The following is a 22,866-nucleotide window of genomic DNA, read 5'->3' on the forward strand; positions in this document are numbered from 1 at the left end:
CCTTAGCTTGTGATTCTGGAGTCCTCGAAGTCTGTTCTCTAGTAATGGCCTTCTCGATGCTTCACAGTAGGACAGGAAACCAAACGAAACCAAAGAAGCTGAATTCACTTTTATCACCACTGGCTTCCATCAAGAGTAGCTGGGATCTTACTGGGTCAACAAAACATAGGGATCGCAGGGTCCATTGGTCTGTGGAGTCTGTGACAGTGGCCAGGACACTCAGGACATGTGATTTACCTGAAGGGCGCTTGAAGTAAGTGAGATTTAGAGTCATTTTTGAGCATAAAAAACCAACACTTTAAAACTATCTTTTAAACTTATGTGTGTTATGTATGTGTAGGTATTCACATATGAGAGCAGTACTCCTGGAAGCCAGAAGGGGGCACCAGATCCCCTGGGTCTGGAGTTACAGGCCATTGGGAGCCGCTTTATTTCGTTGCTGGGAACAGAACTAAGGTCCTCTGGAAGAGCAGTAGGAGCTCTTAGTGACTAAGCCATCTCTCCAGTACCTAAAATCCTAGTTTTAAGATCAAAATGCCTTTTTTTGTTTATTTGTTTGTTTGTTTGTTGTTTTGTCTTTAAAAATAATTATTTAGTACCATGATTAAGGAAACATCCAATAAAAAGCTGTGTTTGGGGATATATATCCTTCATATACATATGAATATACATATATACATATAGATATATATGTATAGATATATAGATATATAGGTATAGCTACATTCTCCACAGGCATTACGTCAGTACAGTCTTAGAGTTTCCGAAGATTTAAGTAGCACAGTGCAAATTATGGCCAATTAAAACTTCCAGACATGAGTCAAGGTTTACTGCTTATTAATGAAGGATTTAGCATAGACAGCAAAGGAAGAGAGCTGTCCAAATGTCCTAGGAGAGAGATTTACCTCCCCTGGCAGACTGCGTGTCTGTCTTCTTTGCTTCAAAGCTGCCTGGCTAGACAGGACTTTCAGCCTGCCTTCCTTCACATGGCCATAAAGAAATCGGCTTTCTCTCAGCAGTGGGGTTAAATCTGTGGCATGGATAATTTGGAACCACCATCAGACATGACCATAAAGAAATCGGCTTTCTCTCAGCAGCGGGGTTAAATCTGTGGCATGGATAATTTGGAACCACCATCAGACATGACTCATTAATCAAAAACACCGGGTCATATATCTGAGATGTGAGGGATCACAAATTGATCTGGGCTATTAATTGGATGTATCAAGCAGCAGGGTTGTGTCCCTGACAAGGAATCCATTCACCACAAGGTGTCAGCCCTCAGAGACCAAAGGTCTAGCCTTCCCTCAAGTCTCTGAGAATTACCATAAGTCTTTTAAAACGCTGAGCACCCAGGTCCCTTCAGTCTTAGTTTGGGGCAGAACATGGTTTCTTCTTGCATGAAACTACCATCTATCTGCTCATCATTTATTCTTTTTCTACAGCTAACCCATGCCAATAGGCCGGTGTCCATGCTCCCAGAGTCCTAGGACATGCATAATCTACAAACTATTTTTCAATTGATTTCCTTTGATGTAGCATCTTGTACGATCTTCTATGTCAGTGAGGACTATTGCATGATTTCAATGTGTGCAGAGAACTCCCGGGTCCCATAGTTTATTTCCTACCTCTTGTCTTGATGGCCACATTAAACCTCCTTAAACCTCAGAGTTTTCTCTGTGGGCTATAACAATGCTGCATGTTCCTCCCTGTGTGTGCCCCAGTTCATGCTCAGGCTGGGTGTCCAGGACTGGTATTGCTGGGATAGTGGAGATGCAAATCTACACATCGGTCGATGGTGCTTCATGGGTTCCGAATGATCTCACACGTTCGCAGTTCCCAGCAAGTACCTGAAAGCATGTGTTTCCCCGAATCTGTGTTAACATTTGTTACTATCCCTCTTCTTAATTCTGGAGATGTAATGAGTGGAAAAAAAAATCAAATCTCATTGTTCTTTTAATTTCCATTTCCCTGATTGGTAGAAGAGGTGCATTTTATATGACTACTATTTGTACCGTTTCAATGAAAAGGTACATCATATATTTACATGTTTTTATTATGTGTGTGTGTGTGTGTGTGTGTGTGTGTGTGTTTTCATGGACTTGTATAGGATAGTGACAGACTCTGGTTGTAAATTTGTTTTGTGTGGTAAGCATATTTTGTAGAACATCTCCTGGCTGTGGCTTGGACTTTAACTTGGTAATTTTTTTTTCAATAAAAGTGTTTTAAATTTTTGTGACACTAGAAATGTGAGCCCTGCATGTGTGGTTTATGGATTATATGCCTTATCATAGAAAACTCTTTCTAACTTGAAGATGTTAAGAATCATTTTGTAGGTTTTATCCCAGTTCTTTTTTGTATCTCTTTTTATAGTTGGCATTTTAATATAGTAGAGACCTATTTTAGATATAATACCTGTTATAAATCTGTTATTTTTCAGATGTGTATGCAATTTCCTTTTTACTTATTAGTTCTTTGACAGTTTCATACAATGCATTTTAATTATACTAGCCCCTTCTACCGACTCCTTCTAGATCCATCCCCTTCCCCTATGCGCCCAACTTTGTGTCCTTTATTTTACTTTAAATCTACTGAGACCAACTAGTGCTGCCTATATACTCTTGGGAATGTGGGATTCTAGTCAAACATCGTCCATTTACCAGGGACCACACCCTTAAAGAAAACCAACTCTCTCTCTCCCAGTCCTTCTCAGTGGCCAGTAACGCCTCATCTAGGGACATCATGGTAAACTATGCCCTGAGTAGCTCGCTCTTTATTAGGAATTTGAAGTCTTGACAGCAGGAAATATTCTAACACCAATCATGAGTGTATTATCAAATTGGTTAAAGTAAAGCACATAGATCATCTCTGCTCCCTTAATATCGATATCACCATCACTGCAGGTGAAACGTCCATGTGCACAAAACTGTGAACTCCCCTCTGGTGACTTGAATGGGAATGTCCTCCATAGGCTCAGATATTTGAATAGTTGGTCCCCTGTTGGTGAAACTGTTTGGGAAGGACTGAGAGGTGGGAGGTGTGGTCTTGATGAAGGAGGCATGTTATATGTCAGTAGGAGTAGGCGTTGAGTTCTCAAAAGACTTGTGCCATTATCAGTCTCTCTCTGTCTCTGTCTCTCTCTCTGTATGTCTGACTGACTGTCTCTGTCTCTCTGTGTCTCTATATATGTCTGTCTCTGTCTCTGTCTCTCTGTCTCTCTGTCTCTCTGTCTCTCTCTCTCTCTCTCTCTCTCTCTCTCTCTCTCATCTCTGGATCAAGATGTGAGTGCTCAGATCTTCCTTTATTCTGACATCATAGACTTCAACCCTCTGAAACTGTCAAATTGAACACACAGTTTTATAAATTGCCTTGGTCATGGTGCTTTCTTTCAACAGCAATGGAAAAGTAACTAAGACACCCTCCACGGGATTTGGCCATCCGTTTGCTTCAGTCCCTTTGCACTGTTGTAGAACCTGGACTGGGAGATTTGAAAAACAGACATTTTCGTTCTCACCATTCTGAAGGCTGGGGCGACTGATCTTACAGTGATAGGTGGTGGGATTTCAGAGAGATTTCAGTGGGCACAGATTCTTGGATTCTTGCTGTGTCCTTATATGGCACCAGATTCTGAGAGGAAACGAGTCATCTCTTCTCTTCTTACAAGGGCCCCATCTCTACAGGGGAGCACTATTGTCTGATCCAAATGCTTCCCAAAGTCCCCATCTCCAGGCAGAGCCACACAGGCAGAGTTCCAATGTATGAAGTTGGCACAAACGTCCAGCCCATTGCACTGTCCCCATACCTATAGCATATGATTTAATAGGGGTTAGTGTTTTTCAAACATCTGCTTAAATAAATCTTCACTAATATTTAATATTTTAAAAAATCTTGCATATATTCACACATACATCAATCCATCTCCACTGCTCTGGTGTTTGGGAGCAATGCACTCTCTGGCTCATTAGTGGTCCCTCTAGTTTTTGCCATCCTCATGGGCTCACCAAGTCCACCACTAGCTAGTGTCCTTATTTCCCTCTTGCACCATCCAAAAGCTCAGAATACTTCAGTTCCACTAGGTCCTCTAGTTGCCCATGCTTCCTGTTGTATATTTTAAATGTCCCTGCACTTAAGTGCTCATTAGGCGGTGTTACTATTTTTTCCCTTGTTGCGGCTCATTCTCATTGTTTCTCTGCACTACCCTTTGTTCTTTTTTTCCTTCACTAAATGTCATTTCCACTTAGTATCTGGTGAAAATTAGTGATGAAATCTATTGGTGTTTGTTCTTCTGAAAACATGTTCAATGCACTTTGTTCTCAAGAGTTGTTCTCACTGGCTGCGGAACTCTACGTTGATTGCTGTTTTAGTACATTGCTGTTTTAGTACTCTGTTCCTGTGTATTTTTAAATTTTAGTGTGTGTGTGTGTGTGTGTGTGTGTGTGTGTGTGTGTGTGTGTACATGCTTGCAGTGCCCACAGAGACCAAAAGGGGCACCAGATCTAGTGTTGAAGGTGGTTGTGGGTTACCACCATGTGAGTGTTGGAAGCTGAACTGGGGTCCTCTACAAGAATGGTGTGCAGATTGGTTTTATGTCAACTTGACACAAGCTCCAGTCTTCTGAGAGTAGGGAGCCTCAGTTGAGAACATGCCACCACCAGACTGGCCTGTAGACAAGTTCATAGGAGAAGGCCCAGTACGCTATGGGCTATGCCATGCCTGAGAAACTGGTCCTGAGATGTTTAAGAAAGTAAATGAGCAAGCCTTTAGGCACTGGGTCTCCTTGGCTTTTGTTTTAGTTCCTACCTTCAGGTTCCAGTGTTGGCTTCCTTCAGTGGCAGAGTAGAACCTGAGATCTGTAAGCTGAAATAAACCCTTTCCTCCCCAAGTCACTTTTGATCATGGTCTCTATCAAAGCAATGGAAAAACAGGATTCATCCTTAATTGTCTTACATTTTTTGCTGTACAGAATTCGCCTGTGCACCCTTCTCTTTTTGTAGAATAAATGTACTGGTCCCCATAACTAGTTATCCCACTCCCCCCTGTTCATAACTAGCTACCATCATTTCCCTATTATGCTTCTGGAGGGGGGGTTATAAATTTTGTTTAGTTTTCTAAGAATTCATTAGGTCTTAGATCCATGGATTAATTTCTTTCTTTAGTTTGGGGAATTTAAATGGCCATTTTATGCATTCATGTTTTGTTCCTGACCTGTTTTCTCTTTCCTGTTCTGAGACTCAGCTAAACCCATGCGAGTCTTTCTCCCTGTGTTTCCCTGTCTACACTCTAAATATTTTCTTCTCATGAATATTTGAGTTAACCAATTCTCTTTCGAGCCGTGTCTGGAAGTCTTAATGCCATTGTATGTTTAAGCCTTGAATTTTTACTTGGCTCTTATTCTAGTTCACCCCTTACGTGTTGCACAGTGACTTCCCCTTGACATTTGGTTCTGCCAAGTGATTGTGATCTCAGATGGCCTCAGTCCAGCTTTGGGGACCAGAAGCTGAAAGATAGTCTTCTTAAGGGGTTGTTTACTTCTGGATGTCTTGCATCTTTGGATGTAGCTCTTTGGCATCTGAAGCTCAGTCTGGACATCTCCAAGGTTCCAAAGCCTGGACTGAAGCTCACATCCTCTTTGTCGGTAAAGACTTCAAAAGCATCTCTTAGTTTATAAGCCACCTTTGCTGCATGTGTGACTTGCTGGGCAGAGGGATGCTTCCAGACCAGGATAACTGCTTTGGATTTCTGTCCATTGGCAGGTCTGGTTTCCATAACTTTCATCTTGTTGTCACTCTGATATGTTTAGGATGCTGTTTTCAAATGCTCTGTCCAGCCTCGCTTGTTTCACTTTTCAGCTTGACATGTGTATATCTGGTCGGGGAAGGGTGTTTTGAAGCAAAGTGGTTTGTCAGAGTGGAATTTCTTCCTTCTCTCCTTTAATCTTTTATTTGAATTTTTTGCAGTACAGTGTCATGTTCAATAGGCACTGCTCTGGGAGTTTAAATGGGATTTAAATGGTATTACTTTATGTTAATTGATTAATTTGGAGAATAGACATTGATAATATTGAATATTTTTATTCCAGGACATTTCACACACAGACACACGCATGCGCGCACATGTGTATGTGTGTGTGTACATGTATATATATATATATATACACATATATGTATCACATATTATGCTGCATATAAAATAGTATAATATATAGTCTATTTGAATTATATATACTATATAGTGTAATATGTCGTATAGGTTCTACTTATATATTATAGCATACATTTTATATTTTCTAATACATAGTATCTATATTGACTTATTTAAATTTGCCTTGGATTCTAGTTTACTCTTTAATATTTTTATTACTTCATAAGTTGTGTACTCATTATAAATTTATTTCTAAACACTTTGTGAGTGAGCTTGCAGTTCTATTCCACAGGCTGGTGATCTTGTCATGATGGGTCAGACAATAAATACTTCAGGCTTGTCAGGCCATATGGTCCCTGCTTCAAGCAATAGGCTCTGCCTCTGCAGTTAGGAAAGCAGCTACAGACATTGTATGAACAAGCTGGCTTGACTGCATTGTTATAAAGCTTTCTTATGATAGCCGTGTAGATTGGGGTTGGCTCGTGGGATAGAGAACCATCAATTTCCAGTTCCATTTCTGTTTCTTTCCCCCTACACTTGTGTTTTTCTGGCTAGCAGATTTAAGCTTTCTAATTAAGTGTAATCCTTTTCCTTTTGATTCTCCCTAATTTTCAAGAGAAGGGAATATGTGGTCCACAAGTGCTGGTGAGCCTCCCCCTTCCTTCACGATCATTACATACCTATTTAATTTCTCTTTCTTCTGCAGTGACTAACCCTCTGGCACAGGAATGATGGTAACAGCATCTTCTTCAGACTATTCAACGTTTCTATTTTAGTGTACAATGTTTTATGTGTTTTCCCCATTAGCTGTGTTTGTCAGTTTAGTGACAGATGGGTTTGTAAGAGTAAGAAAGTTTTCTTTTATTCTCAGTGTACTGAAGGATATAAAATGTTGAATTTGGCCAAATAAATTTCCATCTTCAATTGAGGTAATCTCACATTTTTATTGATATGATGACTTATAATGACTGATTTCTAAGCAAAATTCTTCTTGGAGATAATAAATTGATATTTCAATACAGTTATATTTCATACCCTTGATATATTAATATGTTATTTAAATTAGAAAACTGTGAGACATTTAAGGACTCATGTGAGGTAGACAGGTAAGATGGCTCTGGTGATTGGCAGGTGGGGCTGCTCTGGTGATTGGCAGGTGAGGCTGCTCTGGTGATTGGCAGGTGAGACTGCTCTGGTGACTGGCAGGTAAGACTGCTCTGGTGATTGGCAGGTGGGATTGCTTTGATGTCATGCTTACTGAGTTTTGGTATTGGTGGTTATAAATAACTTATGAGTGAATATGGCTTCCTTCCTGTATACTCTGGAGTCTCTGTGTGACTAGTAATTTTAGTGAGTTCAAGGTCAGAGAGTATGGAGTGAGACTCTGACTCAAAAACAAAAATCATGATTTTTTTTTCTGTTTGTTTAAGGTAATTGGTAAGATTGTCTCATGTAAGTTTGTGTCTATTTGGAATTTAACTATTATTTTACATTTCCCTAAAATTAATCCATTCATAATTTCTGCATCTGCTTATGTCAGTTTAGGTGATTTCTCAAAGAAGCTATTTACTTTATGCAAATTTACAAATCTAGTATAGAAAGTTACTAATTTTCCCTTTCTTTTTTGCATGCATGTCTGTGCACCATATGAATACAGTGCCCATGGAGGCCAGCAGAGGGAGTTAGAGCCCCTAGGACTGGAGGTAGAGAGCATTATTAGTGGTCATACTGGTGCTGGGTACCAAACCCAGGTCCTCTTTTAACCTCTGAGCCATCTCTCCAGTCTAAGGTTTTGTTTTTTTGTTCTTTTTAAATGATGCTAATCTTTATTTTCTCTTTTATTAATTCTTTGAATGTTTTATACAATGCCTTTTATCTCACTAATGTGCCCCCCCCCATTCCTTCCAGACTCATTCCCTTCCCTACCCACCCAACTTTGTGCCTCTTTTTTGTTTTCACCTATCCAGACCAGTTTGTGCTCCCCATGAATCATTAGACACCTGCCCCCCTTACTTAGTTTTTCTCATAGCTGTAATTGGTTAGAATGTGTCATTGTGTGTTCTTTGCTTTGTCTCTTTCTTTTATCTCCGCATTGCAGTGACTGGAGGTATGTGCACTTGGCTGTGAGTTTTCAAAACCAGAAGACAGCTCTGATTCTCTCTCAATCTCTCTCTCTCTCTCTCTCTCTCTCTCTCTCTCTCTCTCTCTCTCTCTCTCTCTGTGTGTGTGTGTGTGTGTGTGTGTGTGTGTGTGTTTTCTGGGTCATCCTTACTTTCACACTTTATGCTCTTGTTCTCTGTCCAGAGGAAAAAATATTTTAATATACTATCTCGAGGCTGCCTTGGCTGGAGTGAGTTTACTTACCTTTCAGTGGCATTCACTGAATACCTTGGCTCTCAGGGTCAGAGTCACCAGTCTTGAGCCTGACTGCTGGTTGGACGTTCCTTTTTACTGATTTCAACTTTAATCTTCAGAAGATCAAATTAATTGTAAGGAAACCTCACGCTCGCCTGTTTTGTGTGTCTGTGAACTTTTAGTGCATTAGAACATCAAGTCTCATTCCTCTTTCCCCAGGGTTAGTTTTTAATTGCTTGGTGAACCTCTCAGGTGTCCTCACATCTGAGAGCCTGTGCTTGTATTTCTCTTGCTGGCCTTTGTTGAAATGAAGCAGGGATGAGCAGACCTCCACAGGAATGTCTGGTTGGGCTCTCATCTGAATGCATGGGTCCAGTTCTCCTTGTACTTAGGCCAATCAGATACGTTAGTGGGCTCAATGTAGCATACACAAAGTTTCACTATTATCAGATGTCACAGGAAGAGAATGGCCAGTGGTTGTCCTCATCACTTCTCCATGATTCATCTTGTCACTTTTTTCCTCCCTTTTCCCTTTTGCTTTTTCCTTTTTAACTCAGGGTCTCACCCAGTAACCCAGGCTGGTCTGGAATTCTCTCTGTAACCCAGGAGAGCTTCTTTGGAGCCTCTGCTCTCCTCTTCTGTGTGCTGGGATTACAGAGATGGACCATCGTGCCTGGCCAGCTTACCTGTTTCTAGATGGCCACATTCCCCTCCCTCTTCTAAGGCCTTTGAGTTTGGAGCTCTGTGGAACCACACTTCAGTATGGTATTTTCCTCTAGAAACTTTCTTCTGATTTTGTTTCTTTTTGGATCTGTATTCATCACATTCTCACCATTTCTGAAATGTAGGTATGTCTTTATATTGTCTTCCCGGTCTATTGTAGATTTTGAGAAATCAGTTTATTTCCTTGCAAAGATTTAATATATAGTCATCTCCATTGCTCAAATACACTCTCACTTTTAAAGAAATTCCTATTATATTAATCTCAAGCACCATGTACACTTGAAAGCATTGTATCTTTGCATAAGAGGCAGCAAAGAAGCTGCTGAGGAGCTCTGAGAGACAGAGCTCGGGTTGGCCATTGAGAAGTATTTTGCTGTCTAAAGGGGATATTCCATGAATTCAGACCTTCACAATGATCTATGAGCCACAGGTTGAGAGTGATAAACTAGGCCTTCTGCACAAGTTGTGTGGCCCTGGATTGGGGTCCCGAGGCCAGGAAATATGGACATGAATACAACCTATTTGTCTTTATAATTTTGTCATTAAAATTTAACTTTTTCTTTCCTGGCCAGGCATAGTGACACGTGCCTGTAATCCTAGCTCTTGGGAAGTGGAGGTTGGAGAATCACAATTAAAAGCCAGCAGGGCTTACACAGCGATTGAGTTCAAGGACAGCTTGAGCTATATAGTGAGAAGATGTCCCCCAAACATGCAAAAACTGCTTTTGAATGTTAATGTAGATTGTATATACTAGAGCTTTGTCATATGTTAGAAAGAAGGGACCCAGTGACTAGCCAATGGCCAGCATTCTCTATAGGCAGTTGTGGAAGTGGTAGTGGCTATTTATTAAGATGTCAGGGTATATTTTTGCCAAATTTGGACGCAGTTACAATGGCTAGTAAGTGCAATATGTATGTTAGGAGTCCTCAAGATTGTCCTCACGTTTGCTTTGGGGCACATAGTGAATCATAGCCTTTGTGCCTGTGGCTCAAAGCAAAGGATACAAGGGGAAAGATACTTGGTCAGGGAAAGGTTTAGAGATGCTTTCTCCAGTGGAATTCACAGGCCACGCTCATGTCTGCCATCAAGTGCTATGACCACATGCATAAAATGCGATCTGCTAGGGAGGTTCATGAGAGCCCCACGGCTTACAGCTGTCGTTGAGAGCTCTTCATTAGATATCTATGCAGCCTGTACCTTCGCACAATAGAAGCAGATATTCCGCATGAAACATATTGTGGATGCAAATGGCTTAGGCATAAGAGCCACATCTATTATTTAGGGTACAATTTATATCAACATAATGAAACCACTAGTCATTCAAATTCACAGATAACAGTTAAGGGCAAACTTAGCCAGAGCAGTAGTCTCTTGTGGTGACTCTCTTCTGCATATTATCTAAGCCTTGATTTTGAATACCAATGATGGAACACATGGCACATAACAAGTTAAATCTAGAAGAAGACTAAATTCTTTTCCTGCTTAAAAACTTTGTGGGACTTTCCCAACTCTCTTAGAAAGTTGAGGTGTGAGAATAGTTTGATGGATTCCTTAGGCAATTCTTTCACGATATATTTCTCAAGAGCCATTTATGTATGCACTGGACGCTGTTACATAGAAAAGGGGTGCCTTGGTCTGAGAGTTGGGTACTCTTCATCTGAGACATACATATTGGGACGCCCCCCTCTCCTCCATCTCCAGCTCATCCTTGGGCAATGTTTTCCCCATTCTTCTCACAATGTCTCTCAAAACTCTGTCTCTATCTGAAATTCTCCTTACCTGCCTCTGACTGCCAAACGTTTTCCTCATCCCGTACACTCAGCTAAGTCAAGACTAAATTTGGAATTCCTCCATACCAGCTGAGTTTCCTCTCCCTGTACTTCATATTCTGGTTAATGGGATCTCCATCTATCTCATGCATAAACCCGCTTTAAGTGGTTGTTGACTTTTTCTTCTTATCCTGCTCCTATAGCCTCAGTTACTGTAGCAGATGACTGCAGTAGAGTCAATTGACTGAAAAACACCATCCTGATTATTTTTGGAAGCGAAGAGAGCTATGAGGGCATGGCTGGCTGGTTCTATTCTGTGGGGCTCTCCTCCTCTTTCCTAGACAATAGAAACAATCTCTCAAACCTTCAGCTTGGAGCAGCAGGATATTATATCTCTTGTACTTTGTGAATCAAGCAAGCCACATGATGAACTACAAACTGCCCATTTGGTAAGAGGAGCTGTGAAGGTAAAAGATGGGAATTCCCAAAGACCAAAGAAGATGGAAATGGTTAGCAAGATGAGTTTATTAAAACTTACTAAAAGGGATATAAATGTACTAATCAGGTCAAATGTCTAGTGATGTCTAGACTAAACAGATAGGAATCAATCATCCAAGTGTGGGAGTTAATAGGGGCTATTCTCACTCAAACCACTACTGGTGGTTAAGTAGGATAGACAGAAAACCATGCCAAAAAGCGTGGTGGGCAGTGCCCACTGCCATAGCACTGCAAGGTCCAGTGACAGCAACTGGACCAAGAACTCTTTTCTCCCATGGTGCTTCTTTTTTTTTTTTTTTAATTTTATTTTGTTTTTTGGAGACAGGGTTTCTCTGTATAGCCCTGGCTGTCCTGGAACTCACTTTATAGACCAGGCTGGCCTTGAACTCAGAAATCCACCTGCCTCTGCCTCCCGAGTGCTGGGATTAAAGGTGTGTGCCACCACACCCGGCCTCCCATGGTGCTTCTTAATTAACACAGTAGAATGTTGGTGACCAGAGCAGACTGATGGCTCATCTTAGTGCTTCTCTCTTACTCTCTTCCCCAGGAGAGGGATTTTATAAGTGAGATCACACAAGCAATATATACACAAGCAATGGCATGGTCGGCTCAGCATTTGAAGGGTTACATGATTTAGGACATGTGCAGGAAGTAGATTCTCTTGCAAATAACAGTAATGTGCCTAGGGATGGCATGCATAGAGGTGTACTAGTGGGCTCTTCATAGTCCTTATCTGAATGTTCTCATCTCTGTCTGCTTTCACTGTCACCTTGCCTTTGCAAGAGTCTGGAGAATGGGAAGGAATATCTTGGGACCAAATTCCTTACAAATGATGCTCTGTTTCCCCAGGAATCATACAAAAGACAAAGGGTATGAAAGAAGAGGTGAAGTCTCAGAATCAACCATGCTGCTGTTCCTGGCCCTGGGCATCCTTCAGCTTCCTGTGTGTGACCCTGACTCAGGCCTCCCCAATGCTTTCTTGGTGTTTTAAGAGAACTTTCTCTTGTTTGTTCTTGCTTTTTATATTCTGAAGAACTGGAGATTCATAGGCCTATCTAGATGCATATCTAACTGAAAGGGAAATATCCCCCAGCCCCCCTGTAGCTTAGGGGAAAGCCTGAGTTCTGTGCATAGTCTTTGTGATTTGGGTTCTTCCTGGTGGCTACACCTTTGTTTCTTCTCATTTTTGTTCATGGTTGGCTTAGCATATAGTCTCATTCCACCCTTGCTATCCCAGAATGCCCATCTCCTCTTGATACTTGGGAATTCTCCCATATTGTCCTCACTTTATGGTTTTATTTTAATGATGTTTGTCTAGACACACCCCAGAGGTGGTAAACGACATCTCTTAGTGCCACGGCCATCCTGGAACGTTATGGATTCTACATGTGTATGTCTGTAATGCTATACATTACTGCCAGTGCCCTTCTCAAGGTTTCTTATTTCAGGCACTCCATTGTATATTGAGCACCTAGCACAAAGACTAATTTATAGCAAGAATTCAATATCATTTTTGCAGAATAGATGAATGGGGAAGGCCAACTTCAGATTCATGGGAAGAGGAAATTGAAGACTGCTTTATGTACCTTTTAGGTGACATTAAATTAGAACATTTACAAAATGAAACAGAGCTATTATTTCTTCTAGCATTAATGTACAGTAATTCTAGCTGGACTCACAGGGTAATTCTTATTAGAATTATTTCTCACTTGGAGAATCAATTAGTTTGGTGATTTTAATTTGAGTATATGGAAAACTCTTCCTGGTTAGTGTATACATTATGAATATAAAGATTTTAGAGGGAGTATTAGAGACTTGTGCTCAGTGAGTAGCCATCAAGGAGTTGAATGTTTGCTAACAATTGACAGCAGCGATTTAGTTACCTACTGCTTATAGGTCAGACCTGCTTATAGCTTATAGTCTGTTGTTTCCTTTTGGTGTGTGTATGTGTGTGTGTGTGTGTGTGTGTGTGTCTGTCTGTCTGTCTGTCTGTCTGTCTGTCTTTCTATGTATCTCTCTGTGTGTATCTCTCTGTCTCTGTATGGATGGGTGTCTCTCTCTCTTTCTTTGTATGTGTATCTCTGTCTGTCTCTTTGTGTCTCTGTATGTATGTGTACATCTGTCTGTCTCTCTCTCTGTATGTGTATCTGTCTGTTGGTCTGTCTGTCCATCTGTCTCTTTGTCTCTGTGTGTGTAAGAGGGGGTGGGGGGAGAGAGAGAGATAGAAGAGAGAGAAATGTGCACATGTTTATGTGGATGTGTAGTGGTCAGAGCTTGACACTGGATGTCATTCTCTACTTCACATTTGAGCCAGGGCCTTTCACTGACTCTAGAGCTTGCTGTTTGGCCAATGTGCTACTGAGGTTTGCCTGCCCCCCTCCCCTGCCCTGGGGTGAGAGGCATATGTTGCCGCACCTGGATTTCATATGGGTTCTGGGGATCCAAACGTAGACACCCACACTTGCACAGCAAGCACTTTCCCCGCTGAGCCATTTCCCCAGCCTTTGAAGCCTATGTTCATCAATGAGATTATACCAAAACATAACCACGCTTATTCCCTTGTGTATTATTGGTGGCTACTTTTGCACTGCAACAGAACTACAAGGCTATTTACTGTCTGTCCCTTTAGAGAAAGAGCTGGCTACAGGTTAGTCGGGCTAACAGCTCACCACTTTGTCATTGTCTTATGTCCATTCTTTTCTATTTCACTTGGGAAAGATACAGGAATGCTGGCGTGGAGGAAACAGGGCTGATTTAGAACCTCCCAGCTTTAGATGTGAGGGCCCTGTGCAGCTCTTTGCCCCCTTCACACTCTGTCCCTTGGCTGTTTGCTGAGATTTGGATAAGAGTCTCACAGAGATTCATTGCGAAGACCTGTGGATAGAATTCAAGCCTGTGGTATTATGGAGATGTGGTGTTATGAGAGTGTGGTGCTATGGAGGTGTGATGTTATAGGGGTGTGGTGGAACCCTTGAGAGTTGGCCTGAGTGGAAGGAGGTGGGGTCACTGGGAGTGTGCCCAGGCAGGGGATAAGGGGACCCCAACCCTTCCTCTCTCTTTAGCGTCCTGGGCACCAAGAAGAGGGTGACTTTCTCTCTACAGGATCCAGCTATGATGCACTGCCTCTCACCTGGTCTCAAAAGCCTTTGGACAAACTCACCATGGACTGAAATCTCCCAAAGAGCAATCTAGAATAACCAAGAAATCAGCTCAGGTCTCTGGTTCATGAGCCTCGTTTGTTCCTCTGGGTTCTCAGCTTGATCTATGTTGATAAGCATAGAAGTTGGAACCTGTGAGAAAGAAAGAGGAAATCAAGGACAGTGTCCCACAATGATGCTCCTGGGTCCTTTGGGTGCAGGACTACTCTCTTCTTGCTTGGTATCTAGGGTATAAAACAAAACAAAAACAAACAAACAAACAAAAAACAGCTAGAGCAATCCAAACCTTGTTGGAAAGACTAGGGATAAAACAAAAATCTGTAGTTTAAAAGTTGTTTGTTTTTTTTAACAGAAAATCAGTTCAACAATCCTCTACCCACACCTCATCCCTGAACTTTGGATTTCATCTTCAGCAGCATCAAGAGGCAAGCAGCAAATCGTTGCTTGTATACCACAAGTGATGGGGAGCTCATTACACTGCAAACTTCTCATCCAGCTTCTGAGCACCAGGATGCCATCAGTGTGCTCCATCGTTGGAGCTGATGTCGGTTCCCTGAGGAACCCTCATGAGGATGGAGCTTGGCCAATTCAGTCCTGCAGAGGTTTACAAACCAAGTTCATTTAAGAGATTCTTTTTGTTTCCAGTAACTGTTTGGCTAAGTCTTCAGCTTCTGAGGCTAGTGATTGGGAAGGCTCATGCCGGTCTGTTTTTAAAGGTATAACTTGGCTCATATAAAGCTAAAGTCTGGCCTGATTCAGTACTGCCCTAAGAAAAGCCATTTGCTCAAAGGTGTTTACAGAGGAGGGAGACAGTGGGTTTCAGCTGCTTGGTTCTGTTCTGGGGGGCATTGGGATCCAGCAATCATCAAGAATGATCTGGTCTGACTGTGACTCACTGGGCCTGAATGAATTACCCCTTCCCCTTTGATATCAGTTCCTTCCAGGACTTTGGTAAAGAATTCAAGAGCAAGTGGAGCCTCCAGTTTAACCCTTTACCCCATTTTACAGATAAGGAAGACTGAGAGAGTGAGTCCCAGAAAGAGGAATTGAATTACCTTGGGGAAACTACTAAAGCCTAAATCTTGTGGCTTTCACTTTCAGCGTGCTAGTACTTCACAACCATGCTTTCTCTTATTCCCTGGATTTTAGAGCCTCTTTTTCTTCCCCCTACCTGAGTTTTCCCAGACTGATCCAGACTTCAGAGGTCACCAACCTCCAGCCTTGAGCTTCCCTCAAACCTGGAGCTCAGCACATACTTATGTCATGAACTTTTCCCCACAGAGACAAGATTAAAGGGAGATGTTAATATTCAAGCAACCTCGCTAAACAAGCAAATCTTCCAGGGCGACTATTTATTGCTATTTATGATGACAGATCATCCTTCTGATTTTCCCCAGCACATGTCTCCAGAGGAAATTAGATACAGTACTTTCCTTAAGCAGGGCCAGGAGAAAATGTTTCTATAAATACTTAACAACTTGTCAGGGGAGATTACAAATATTGGCACGTCCTTCACAATGTCATGTTGGTTATTGAAGCTGTTAAAAGAAATCACGATGGTTTATTTTCTTCCTGCTTGAAGGTAGCACTCCATGTTCTGAGGCCAGAGAAAGTGCATCTGGAAGCAGAAACTCTGAGACCAGACTCAAGGCTAAGACTCTTGCCTCCCCCAGCCTCTGCCTTCATACTATACTGGCAGGAGAGTGGGTCTGAGGTCAGAGAGCCCCTATGTTTCCTCAATAAAGGACTTTGGGGGAACCCATTAGCTTCTCACCATCCAGGTTTGTTCTTCTGCGTGATGGTGATCCAGTAATACATCTCAAGCTATTACAAAAGTTGAATGAAATGCTATGTGAGAGCAGAGTCCATAAAGGGCAATCTCCAAAGAGAGTCCTGTTCTCCCCACTTCCTAGACAAGAAAGCAGTTCCAAGCCCAGAAAGGACTTGAACTAAACTCCATGTTTGGTTTCCAGTGTTGTCCAGGAGAAATTTGACAGCAAGAAAAATGATAAATGAAGCTCTCTCCCCACCCCTTCTCCCCTCTCTCTTACACACACACACACACACACACACACACACACACACACACACACACGATAGCATTTCCTAACCTGGAGAGATAATGAGTACAGTGCTTGCTAGGTAAGCATGAGGGTTTGTGTTCAATCCTCAGAACTTACATAAACATTCTGGGCATTGTGGAGCATGCTTACAACCCCAGTCCTGGCGATGTGCAAACAGAAGTATCTCAGGACACACGACCAATTAATTTAATAGATGAGCTCCTGGCCGAAAGAGAGAACCTGTCTCAAAGGAGATGGATGTCGTTTCTAAGGAAGTAGCCCAGAAGTCCTCCTCCGGCTTCCACAGGCATACTGCACACACACATGCACAGATGAATATACACAGTGAAAAAAAGGCTAACAACTCTCATTCTCTCTTAACGGAGGGAGAAATTGTCCCAAGGGCTTCAGGTAGATTGAATCACTTAATCTTTGTGGGAGGTACTTATAGCACTCTTCTTTTGCAAGGAGTGGGGGGACTCAGGCACTCTATCAGCACATCCAACAGGTGAAGTCCTCCCTCTAACAGCTTCCGGTTCTGGAGTCTTATCACCGTGGATCAAGACTCGTGTGATTTTCCTACTCAGCTCTTGGTAGAATTTCTGAGTCCGTGGCATTTTTGACTCTGGGGTGCTGTTGAGGAACCAACCTGTCAGTTACAGCCGTTGATCCTTCTAGAATGGCTGGACCCCAATGTGAGCTTTCAAGGCAGCTCTCTCTGCATGTCTCTCAGCTTTGTTTTTACAGCTTTAACCCCCACCCCCCATCGCCTCTTTCGCTGGGCTATGCTTGATCTCTGAAGTCCAGCTTTGTTGTTAGGCTGTGTCTGGCATCCAGGTTGGTTTCCCTACTGAGTTTTAAATTCTCATGACCTTTCTCTTCCATTTTTGATCTGCACTTCTCACAGCCGCTTCCTTTCTGCACTGCCATTTCAGCTCTGCCTAGGCTGCCATTCCTTTCCTGACCTCTTCAAGTCTCTTGCATGCCTGTTCTGCAGTCCCCCTCAGAGTATCCTCACTGATCTATAGTCCCTCAGATGCACGTGATTTCAATCTCTAGTCTCCTTATGTTGTCATGGTGACTGCTCTCCTCAGCTGTTTAATGCCTCCCCATTGAGACTTCACTTATGAGGTAGGTCCTGAGCTGAACTGGCTTCCAGTGAGGATCTCCTGACAGCCTCTGTCACATCCCTAGGCCCTGCTCCCCTTTGGACCCAGGTTCATCAGATCCAGTTCCCAACACAACCTTGACTGGGTAGGAAATGGTTTCCAGTTCTCAGAAACCCCAGCCCTGCAGAGGACTGTATGGTCCTAGCCTTACTTACTGCTGTTAAACTTCCCGTATTCCAGTTTCTTTTAGAAGCCTTGCTTTAGAAACTACAAAGATTTCTCTTCCTTATTTTTGAGTATGTGGGTGTGTTTTCCTCACTGCTACAAAGAAATGGTTTTCAGCACCCACTAGGAGTTTGATTGCCTTAGTTGACCAATTTTTATTCATCATTAAAATAAAGTATACAGTTCAATAGTTTCCTATATTTGAGTGTGGGGACTATGTTCCAAGAGCCCTAGGGAGTCCCGGAAGCAGAGAATTGCAGTAAGCCCTGTATAAAAGCAGTGTTATAATTCCATAAGAAACCCGAGAGATGAGCTACTAAGTTATTAAAGAGTTAGTTAGAGCATACAGGGCAGATATGCTGGACAAAACAAAGAGTCACATTATAGTGGGATGGAGCAGAAAGATGTGAGATGTGATACGGCTACCAATGGCATCCAGTCTAAAAAGTATGTGTTGCCTATATTTAGACATTTCTGTCCAGTATTTATAGACTGTAACACATAATAAACTGCCCAAAGCAATGCTGAGATAAAGGGGGCCTATAGCATATACAAAAGCACATATGTAATATTGGTCATAAAATGTAATGATATATGATGGTCAGGACATGTAGAAGACCAATATTACAGTAGCCACTGAGTGTTTCTTCCAGATGCCAGCTCTTCACTACCCGCAAAGTCCCTGGTAATTTCTCTGGGTCTTTTCCTCTTCAGTAGTCTTCACAATTTGTTTAGTGCAGTTCTGTGATACTTCACAATAGTACTGTGTACAGAACAATAAAACCCATTAGTACACACATGGACTAAGAGGTCACAGACAATGTAGGGACAGAGTCAAGACGGGGAGCATCTTCCCTCCCACAAAAGACGTCAAAGGATGCTCTGCTCAAACAGTGGGATCCTGTGGGGAGCAGAGGAAAACCTTGAGTGACTGTGTAAAGAAAGAATGAAGTTCTGAGTGAATGTATAGCAGTGACATGGGCATGGCCATCTCAAGGACAACCCACGGGAATGGCATAACCTCTGGGTGAGGCTCAGAAGGAAAGCAGAACTTTCCTATGGTTTGAATGCCAATGTTGGTAATGTGTACAAAAACTGGCCACTGCAGCTTTCCTCTCAGTGCTGAGAGCAACCTGATTCTCTACAGAGACTGCCTACTCAGCCTAGCTAGCCCCTCCCACTGTGCTGTATATAAAGCCTGGGACTCTGAGTTCTTGTGTATGGTTAGTGCTGCTCCATCAGAATGAGCACAGTCTACCTGATCTCGGCTTGTCTACATCTGTGCTGTCGATCTGTCCTTTCTGCGTTTTCCTCACCACCCAGGCAGGTTTCCAGGACCAAGATGTAGAATTTGGTGGGCTGGAGCAATTTCGTAGCTATTCCCACAGTAAATTTTAGACCTTTGTCTACATCATATATACAAGTGAGTCCCTAATACCCATCCAGGCCTGGTAGAGGTAACACTGTTTGGGCTTCTTTGCAAACCTGTACCTTCCCTGCCTCAGCAGATCTGTGCAATACCAGAACAAGGAGGACATGATGTCATACTCCCACAGAGAGGCTTTGCAAGGAGAAAAAAATTCAAGTGTGCGTGCGAAGAGTTTCAGCAGCTCCCGGACTTTGCTTAGGGCACTGGGCCCTGCTGCTGGGATGCAGGTGGTGCCTCCGGGATGCTGAATACCCTTTTCTAAAGGTGTCTGTTCAGCTGGAGGTCCTAATTAAACAAAGGACAAGACAGATCTGCACTGATGCCTTTGATAGGGGAGAGAGCCAGCACAAGGCAAACCAGCCATTTATCAAATGCACACCCTTGCACTGCTCAGCAGGTTTGGGGCCACGTTCATAAATCATCTTTTTTTTTATTATTATTATTTAAAAGCCACTAGCATCACCCAAGAAAGCCACTTGACTTCTCTCTCTTTCCCTTTCTCTCTCTTCATGGCTTCCATGGGACCTAAACAATAAACCTGTTTATTTTTAGCTATAATTAAAGTCATAACATACGGTGTCGTGGACCCCATTTCTGCTGACTGACATGCAAGCAGGTTTCTTTTCTTTTCTTTTTTTTTTTTTCTGTTTTTCATTAAACTGACTAAAAAACTTTTTAATTTGGAGATATTTAGACTGTTCAAGGAGAAAGCTACCCTAACATTCATGCCAGATGACAGCTAGTCAATGAGGGGAGAGAGAGAGAAAGAAAGAAAGAAAAAAAAACCCACACTGGCTCTGATGGTCCCTCTGCTCTTGCTGCACTAAATTACAGAATTAATAGGCTCTTAGGAAAGACTGACACACCACCACTGTGAAGAAGACAATTAAATGTGGAAACCCACTCTCCTCACTACACTTAATTTTAACGGGAGGTTTCGAGACTCCATAAATCTCTTTCCTGTTTCCTCCCTACTTGTCCATAAGTTCTTCAGGGAAGCATCTAGAATGTTTGAGGGCCTGTTTCCTGCCCTCCTCTGCTTCCAGATTACATTTCTGCTCAGAAACTTCTGAGATCAGAAGGAATTCTAAATCTTGATGTGTTTCAGTAGCTACCTAGAAGGCCTTCCTATTCCTGGCTAAGTCTTTTCAACCCCAACAAGATTTATTCTAGCAATTTCCATGTGACAAACACCCCAGCCACCTGGTGACTGCTGAGAAAGTGGAGAATCTGCTTGTATTAAGTTTAGTCTAGGAGGGACACAAGCAAGTGCTTAGAGCAGTCCTCTCTTATTGGAAGGTAATAATTCGTAAGAGTCCTAGGAGATGCCCTGAACTTTAAACCCTCTATGTAATTGGTTTTCCTATGAATATTTATCTATTATAAAGGTTAGGTTATAAATAAGATGCATTAAAAGATTAACAACAAATAACACAGTATAAAATATGCAAAATATTATAAAAAGTTATATGAATGTGTTCTGGCTCAATATTTTATGATACTGCACACCCCCTACATCCCCTGGGGGTGATATGGGATGAAACAATATCTATATGATGAAATAAAGTGATGTAAATTATGTACATTAGGCTACATTGTAAGAGTGATATAAACACAAGTACTGTGAGGTCATGCCAGTCAACCTGACAGCACACTGGCTACTAAGTTACTCATGAGTGGGTAGTAATCCAGTGTGGGCAGTCTGAATAGAAAGACGATTCAAGGAGCATGACAGCATGAGATTTCATTAGACTGCTCAAAATCACACGCTCTTTATGAATTACCATGGAACTTTCTGTTTGGAGGCTATGGTTGACAACAGCTACTTGAAATAATACAAAGTGAAACCCTAGAAAAGTGGGTCTGCTATGCAGACCCGGAGTGATATAGAAGGCACTAGAAGCCCTAGAGGAAAGCTAGTTTACATACAGTTGACTTCCTGCCTCTCTGCACCTCCTATTTCCCACACAGTGGCTCCCGGCTTACCTGGTCAAATACTATTTGCTAAATGGATCCTGGATTGGCTCAGGTCTCTAACCTCTTAGTCAAGTCCGGCCGAGGTTATGCATCTAACTCAAATTAGGCTGCTCCCTGTCCCTAGGGCTCCTGTGATGAATTGCAAAGAAAGCCTCGTTCTGAAGGAAGGGAAGGATGTGAAGGCCCTCCTCTGCTCCCAGCTGCTTGGCAGTGAAGCCTTTGTCACATTTTACTACTTTAACCACCAGTCATTTCAGACTAATACCCAGCAGCAGACATGGGGGACGAGTTCCAAGATGATGGATGTTCCCTTTCTTATCTTTTGATATCTGGAAGTAGAAAATTTCAAGGAAAAAGGATTTTACACCAAGATGACCATAAATCTCATTGTGTTCACAACAGAAGGCTGACCAGAGGAGTTTATTAAATCTGTAAAGGATTTGATGTATATCAAACTGTTACATAAAGTCAATACTTTGGAGAGAAGCGGACAATAAATACTCAGCAAGAGGCAATATTTCTATCAGGGAGAAGGCAATCGCATAAAGATTAGGGGGAGCGATTTCAATATTGCTCGTCTCTCTGCAGTAAGGAGGCAGGCTTGTTTTCTGGAGTGATCTTGGAACAATGGCTGGGGGTTGGGCAGGTAGGCCTCTTGACTCAGCTAATTCCATCACCCAGCCCAAACTGGATGTTACAGACAACAGTTCTGCCCTTCCACACTCCAGGCACTGGAGTCTTCGTAGTAGAGCTGTTTAAGGAGCAGAAATGTCTTAAAAAAAAAAAAAAGATTCAAGTTAAATGACATCATAAAGGTGGGGCCTGGCCCCAACAGGATAGTGCCCTTCTAAGCAAAGGTATTACCCTTTGTCCACACAAACATGAAGCTACGTGGATACACAGCAGGTCGACAGCTGAAGACAGGCTGAGAGAGGAGGTCTTGGGGGAAACTGTCTAAACTGGCACAAAGATCTTGGATTTCCAGCCTTCAGAATGGTGGGAAAATAAATGCCTCTGGTTTAAGTCACCCAATATGTAGTATTTTGTTATGGAATCGAGTGGATGGGACAATGTGTGACATCCGCTTGGAAAGGGTACCCCCAACTTTGCAACTGCAAGATGCTCACTCTTAACTAAGGTCCACCTGTAGACTAGAAACAGACTCAGTTCTCCCAAAGTATTAATCATGCTACCTAAAGAGTCATGGCTGCTCTACCTACTCCATCCTGGGTGCTTCTAAGATGTCATCTTCTTTAATTTCTTAAGAAAACTTGCATATGGAATCACAAATGTGTTTGTTTTAAAGACAGTCTCACTCTGTAGTCCAGGCAGGCCTAGAACTTGTGACTTCCCTGACTCCACCATGCGAGTGCTATAGATTGAGATATGATATGACTTCTGGCTCAGACTTTAAATAGT

General features: G+C 42.3%; 2 long non-coding RNA genes across 2 annotated transcripts in view; one reads left to right on the forward strand and one right to left on the reverse strand.

Annotated features, from left to right (window-relative positions):
• The window catches only part of 9230020A06Rik (RIKEN cDNA 9230020A06 gene), a 56,648-nt gene extending 40,672 nt beyond the window's left edge, over nt 1-15,976 (forward strand). The window contains exon 6 of the long non-coding RNA NR_152165.1: nt 14,997-15,976. This is a non-coding gene — a long non-coding RNA (RIKEN cDNA 9230020A06 gene). The remainder of the gene's footprint in view (nt 1-14,996) is intronic.
• Gm33351 lies at nt 8-17,392 on the reverse strand. The gene is made up of 3 exons (XR_388800.2): nt 17,357-17,392; nt 14,647-14,776; nt 8-247 (listed from the first exon to the last, which is right to left on the reverse strand). It is a non-coding gene; the product is annotated as a predicted gene, 33351 (long non-coding RNA).
• Nucleotides 17,393-22,866: the final 5,474 nt, after the last annotated feature.

Source organism: Mus musculus, chromosome 11, assembly GCF_000001635.26.
Source record: "Mus musculus strain C57BL/6J chromosome 11, GRCm38.p6 C57BL/6J".
Taxonomy (NCBI): Eukaryota; Metazoa; Chordata; class Mammalia; order Rodentia; family Muridae; genus Mus; species Mus musculus.